Source organism: Nicotiana attenuata, chromosome 3 (assembly GCF_001879085.1).
Source record: "Nicotiana attenuata strain UT chromosome 3, NIATTr2, whole genome shotgun sequence".
Lineage (NCBI taxonomy): Eukaryota > Viridiplantae > Streptophyta > Magnoliopsida > Solanales > Solanaceae > Nicotiana > Nicotiana attenuata.
This window is the reverse complement of record NC_031991.1, coordinates 30,527,543-30,533,579: the sequence shown is the minus strand read 5'-3', so window position 1 is coordinate 30,533,579 and position 6,037 is coordinate 30,527,543.

Sequence of the window (6,037 nt, the reverse complement as noted above, 5' to 3'; positions counted from 1 at the left end):
TGCTAAGGTTAGTTTAGGCATGGGAAAATGGTAGTTTAATCAGATTTGGTAATTGTTGAAGTAAAGTAAGGGTAGAATAGGATTTGTAATGGGTATAGAACCTTCTAGGATGGACTATAGTGCAGATTTCAGTAAACTTAGGGTAGTTACTTGTGTAACAAGTCAAGAAACAAGGGGTAGAAAATAGAATTAAGATAGGGACTAATGAGTAAAGTGAAAATCTGAATTTGGACCCTAAGTTTGCCTATAAATAGGCATTCATTTGCCTTGTACAAGAAGAGTTTTTGAGCCCTAAAATTCCTCCCAAAAAACATTCTTCAAGTTTTCATATAACAGAAATTCAAATCCAAACTCCTTTAGATCTTAGCTTTTCTTCAAAAATTCAAAAAAAAAAATCAAAAAAAAAAAAATATAACAGAAAAGTCAAAAACACTGTTACATTTGAGTTCCTTGGATCAATTTCCAGTTTGTTTCAGCAATTGTCTCGAATCTCTGGCTAGTTTAAAGAGGAAAACAACTTGAAAATCCTTGTGTTTGGTTGACTGAAGTTTCAGAAGTGTTCTGGGTTTAAATTCGAGTTAGTTTTGGGTATATGTGAACTGTTTTGGGTGTGTCAGCGATTAAGAGTGGTCTTGGGTGGTTGATATGGTTTTCTGGGCTTATGGACCTCTGATATGTGCTGCTGAACTGCTGTGATATTGCTGATTCCTGTTGCTGTGATTCGCTGAACTGCTGCTGACATTCCTCTTTTCTCTATTACTTTACACTACCAGGTACACATTTGAAACTAATTTGATGTAGCATCTCCTGTTGAAAAGATGAAATGAAATGCTCAGCCCTCTGTCTCCTGAAATGTGTTTGTCCGGGCTACCGTGGTTGAATAAATAGTAGTTGATCTGTATATACTTAAGTTTAAGTTTGATTTGTGTTTACATGGTTCCTGGGTTGTATAATTTGGACTGCTTGGGACTGTTTGTGATTTTTAAACTTGATATTCCTCATCTAGTAGTAGCTTGGTATAGAATAGTGTTAGTATAGTAGTAAATATCAATGGTAATACAATTAATTCAGATTTAGTTATCATATCCCTTAGAAGTTGAGATAGAACTCAAAATAGATGCACGTTTGTAATAGTATAAGAGCAGTGGTATTTTGTAATTGTTCATACGCTAGTTAATCTAGTTGCTTCATTTACAGATTTAATCCACGCACCGAAATTCATAAGAATTTAACATGTTTGGTTAACCTTGTATAAATTAGTTGAATATGTGTAGGATAATTGGATTCAAAGGGTAGCATGTTAGTTTGAATCTAGAGTTGATTGTGTGATGACCAATAATGAAGGCAGTGGTAAGTGAATCAGTAAACCAAGATGCAAATAAAATCAGTAAGAGATTTAGGCTCCTCTAAGGCCCCCAAATGTAACCGCTTCTGCTCAAACCAGACTTGGGCCCGACTCTGCTTAAGGCCCAGTGCTGGACAGCCCTCTCCCTCTCTTATAGTTAAATAATTTCTCCTTTGGGGTTGCTTTGAAGCCCAATCTGCTGAAGATCTTAGTTTGTCTATTCAGTTTGATTCAATATCGTGACGTGATACTTTTATGGATGGGTTATTAGTAGTGTTAATTCATTAGGGCCTTTTCTTTTATTTAAATGACAATACATAATAAAAATCATAGTTCCTTTAGATCGCCCTTTACATAATAAAAGGAGGCGAGCCCCGCCAAACCAAATGCATAAATTGCGGGGCCCCTCTTTAAAGGTTCCTGTTAAAATACTTAGAATTCGGGTGAACCGTTTAGCGATTTCACGGTTTTCCCCAAAGATAATAAAAGCGTAGCTTCTTTAGGCGCGTATTTTAATACTATTACCTTCCTGAATGCGGGTGCACATTTATGTGACCCAAATCTAAATCCCAACGGAGTCAAAATGCGTCGAAAGCCACGGGTGTACTGGTGTGACGTGGTTCGAGATACATTTTCACGACGTTGCAATTCTTATTAAAAAGACATAAAATAAAAGCGGTTAAAATAAAAGGCACATAGGTTAGAATATGTTTTAAAATCAGATAAAAGCAAATACAACAGTTGAGCGACCGTGCTAGAACCACGGAACCCGGGAATGCATAATACCTTCTCCCGGGTTAACGGAATTCCTTACTCAGAGTTCTGGTTCGCGGACTGTTAACAGAGTCATAATTTCCTCGGATCGGGATTCAACCGGTGACTTGGGACACCATTAATCTCCCAAGTGGCGACTCTGAATATTAATAATAAATCCCGTTCCAACTGTCCTTTAATTGGAAAAACTCCTTTACACCCCCACGGGTGTAGGTAAAAAGGAGGTGTGACAGCTCTCGCGACTCTGTTGAGGACAGAACCCAGAACTTTGGTTCAGGGTTCAGAATTCGAGCTTAGATATATTGTTGTATTTGGCTTTATCTGATTTCCTACATGTTTCATGCTAAATGTGCAAAATGTTGCTTTTTACCGCTTTGATATTATCTGAACTGTATATAAACTGTGCCGAAACCCTTCCCTTCTCACCTCCGGGGATGTGCTTACTGGTTGAGACTCCCTATTCTGTTAGTGTCCATACCCTGAAATAAGAAAGAGGCCGGACAAGTTACTAAGCCGGATGGCCTTTTGGTTCCCGGTACGTAGCCCCCTCCTCGACTCGAGTTGTCCGCTCGGGTACACAGTCTAGAACACATACCTAGGTTTCGAACCTAGAATAACTTGACTTCATGCCGGATCCCTAGTAGGAACGCTTATCTGCATCACGTGCATTTTAACTTAGGGGACTCAACACAGGGGTTGGGTCCGTCTAGGACAGGTGTACCCGGAATAATGGACCATCCTGCTGCATCCTATTTGTGCATTTATCTGTTTGGGACCCGTATGCTGACCGGCTTTGAATATTTGGGAAAAAATAGAAAAACCAAAAGAGAAAATAGCAGTGTAGAGAGTTAAGTTCCTATATTAGAAAAAACCAATGTCCAAGTAGTGCCGAAATGCTGCCGAATTTTTGAGAAAATGAAAAAAAAGAGAAGTTCTTTTTAATTTGCCAATGGAAAAGAAAAACAAAAAGAGTTTTATTTTCACATTAGTTTATTTTATTTACCACTTAAAAAGAAAATATAAAAAAGAATCTTGCTTTCAGAAATAGTGTATTCGCCAACAAAAAAAAAGAGTCTTGTTTTCAAAAATAGTTAGATTTATCTGCCCGAACTACGCTGGTTTGATTCTCACCGGATGTGAGATACGTAGGCAACCCTCATCGGGTCCAACCTCCCCTTTTCAAAAATAGCCAAAAATGCCAAGTTTTTTAATTTCGTCATGAATAAGTCGGGTGCCGCCATTCTTGTTTAAACTAAGCCGAATGTCCCCGAAAGAGCGCCGGAAGGCTGTTTTTGCAAGAACAGCCACCCTGAGTCAGTTCAACGGTTAACAGACACAGCCTTAAAATCTTCTCCCCGAAGTGCTGAAAGGCCGTAACTGCAAAACCGGCCGTTTGTCTTAAAATTGGAAATTTGAACAAAAATAGTGTCATTTATTTTCTTTTAGGTCAAAATAAGTGATTAAATCACCTTAATAAATGTGCAGGATGAGCACGGTTCAAAATAAGGGGAACTTGCATATAGGCCCGCGGCGAGACCGAATGATGTCCCGCGGGCACCAGGGGCTTTAATGTATTCGTAATTGTCTTTGAGTCTGCACTCCTTCTTCTACTAAAAAAAAAGAAAATTTTGTCTTCCGAGTCTGTATTTCCTTTTTTATGGAGTTAGGTCATTTGGGTTTGTATTTCTTTTTACCAGAGTCTGTATCTCCTTTTCGTTAAAAGACAGTCAGTTGATTGAGTCTGTATTTTGTTTGATTTAGAATAGGGATGATGGAGTTTATAGTTTTAGAGTCTGTTAATTGTTTTGAGTCTTTGTAATAGACAAATTTGCTATCAATAAAATTGAAATTGCCAAAAATATCCTGCTCCTACTTTGCATTTACTTTTCACGAACTACGCTTGGTCTGATTCACGCGGGGTCGTGATACGTAGGCAATCTCCATAGGATTCGACCGTGACTAAATAAAAAAGGGAAAACAAGAAAAACAAGAAAAGAAAAAAAAGGCAAAATAAGGGAGCAAGGGAAAGAAAAGAGCGGAAACACAATCTTGAGGCAAGGAGAGAATAGGAACAAGACAAACAAAGGCAAGAGTGAAAAGGAAAAAAAAAATAGAAAAAGTGAGCAATTGGAAGTAAGGAAAAGGCCGAGATGACGCATGCAATCCAAGGAACTGTCAATTGCCTAGGTGCATTCATTCTCCAAATGTGCGGGTACCAATGTGTTAAATGCCCTAACGCTAACGTGATGGTTTCATTTTGCCATATCATTCCAGACAGGTGGTTGGTTTGTGGTTTTAAAAGTAACTTTTCCCTACAACACAAAGGCAAAAGGCAATGGCAGAGAACAACAGAACAGAGTTGCTTGATACCGATGTTCGACAACAGTTGGTGGAACGGGATAATGGGTTGGTTGAAGAGGTGCGGATGCTGAGACAACACATGACAAACATGTATCAAGCCTGGATTACTGGAAAGTCCCCACCCCCGCCACCACCAATTTTCCCGGACGCTACCCAAACTCCCAACACAATGCCAGATGATCCTCCATATTCTCCAGATACACCCGCTTATCACGCTCGCCCCAACTACCCTAGTAGCTCCATCGCTCATCCTTCAATCACTTCTCCCCAATATTGCCCTCCTGTCATATCCGTTACCCCAGACAATGAACATCCACCCAACGCACGTAATGCCCGATTTCACCCTTCAGAGGTTGCCCACAAGGTCCTTGATCCATACAAGAAGAGCTCCCAGGATGAGCAGATTCATGGTAGAAATGAAAGGGTTACGGGAAGAACAGGGCGAGAAGAGGTACGTAGGAAATTGACCAGCACAGAACTGTCCTTAAGGGACAAGCGAAGAGTGGAAGGCCAGGGTAGCATGACTTGCAAAGGACCGATTGTGCCGCACGACACCCGCCTGCCCGCAGGATTCAAAGTACCAAACTTTAACTTGTACGATGGGCGTGGAGATCCGGTAGCCCACCTGAGGATCTATTGCAACAAAATGAGGATTGTTGGAGAGAAAGATGACGTGATGATGGCATATTTCAGTAAAAGCCTAACTGAGGCAGCTTTGGATTGGCATGGTCGTCAAAATGTCGATGGGTGGCTTACATTGGGTGACATGGCTCAAGACATTGTCCGATACTTTCAACGCAAATCAAGTGTTACCCCAGACGGCACCTTGCTATCTAAGATGGAAAANCTGTTAGTTGTTTAATCTGTCAGTTTTGAGTCTTTGTAATAGACGTTTTTCTCATCAATAAAATTGAAAATCCCAAAAAAATATTTTACTTCTACTTTACATTTATTCTGCAAGAACTACGCTCGGTCTGATTCACGCGGGGTCGTGATACGTAGGCAATCTCCATAGGATTCGACCATAACCAAAAGGAAAGAAAAAAAAATGAGAAAAGAGAGGAAAAACCACAAAAGGCAAAAAGGAAAAAAAGAGAGCGGAAAAACAAAACTCAAGAAAGGAAGGAAATAGGAACGAGAGAGGACAAAGGCAAGCGTAAAGGAAAAAAAAGGGGAAAAAGAAGAAAAACAAAGGAAGAAAAGTTTGCAATTGGAAATAAGGAAAAGCCGGGATGACGCATGCGCCCGATCAAAAGCTGTTACCAATGTGTTAAATGCCTTAACGCTAACGTGATGGTTTCATTTTGCCATATCATTTCAGACAGGTGGTTGGTTTGTGGTTTTAAAAGTAACTTTTCCCTGCAACACAAAGGCAAAAGGCAATGGCAAAGAACAACAGAACTGAGTTGCTTGATACCGATGTTCGACAACAGTTGGTGGAACGGGATAATGGGTTGGTTGAAGAGGTGCGGATGCTGAGACAACACATGACAAACATGTATCAAGCCTGGATGACTGGAAAGGCGCCACCCACACCACCACCAATTTTCACGGACG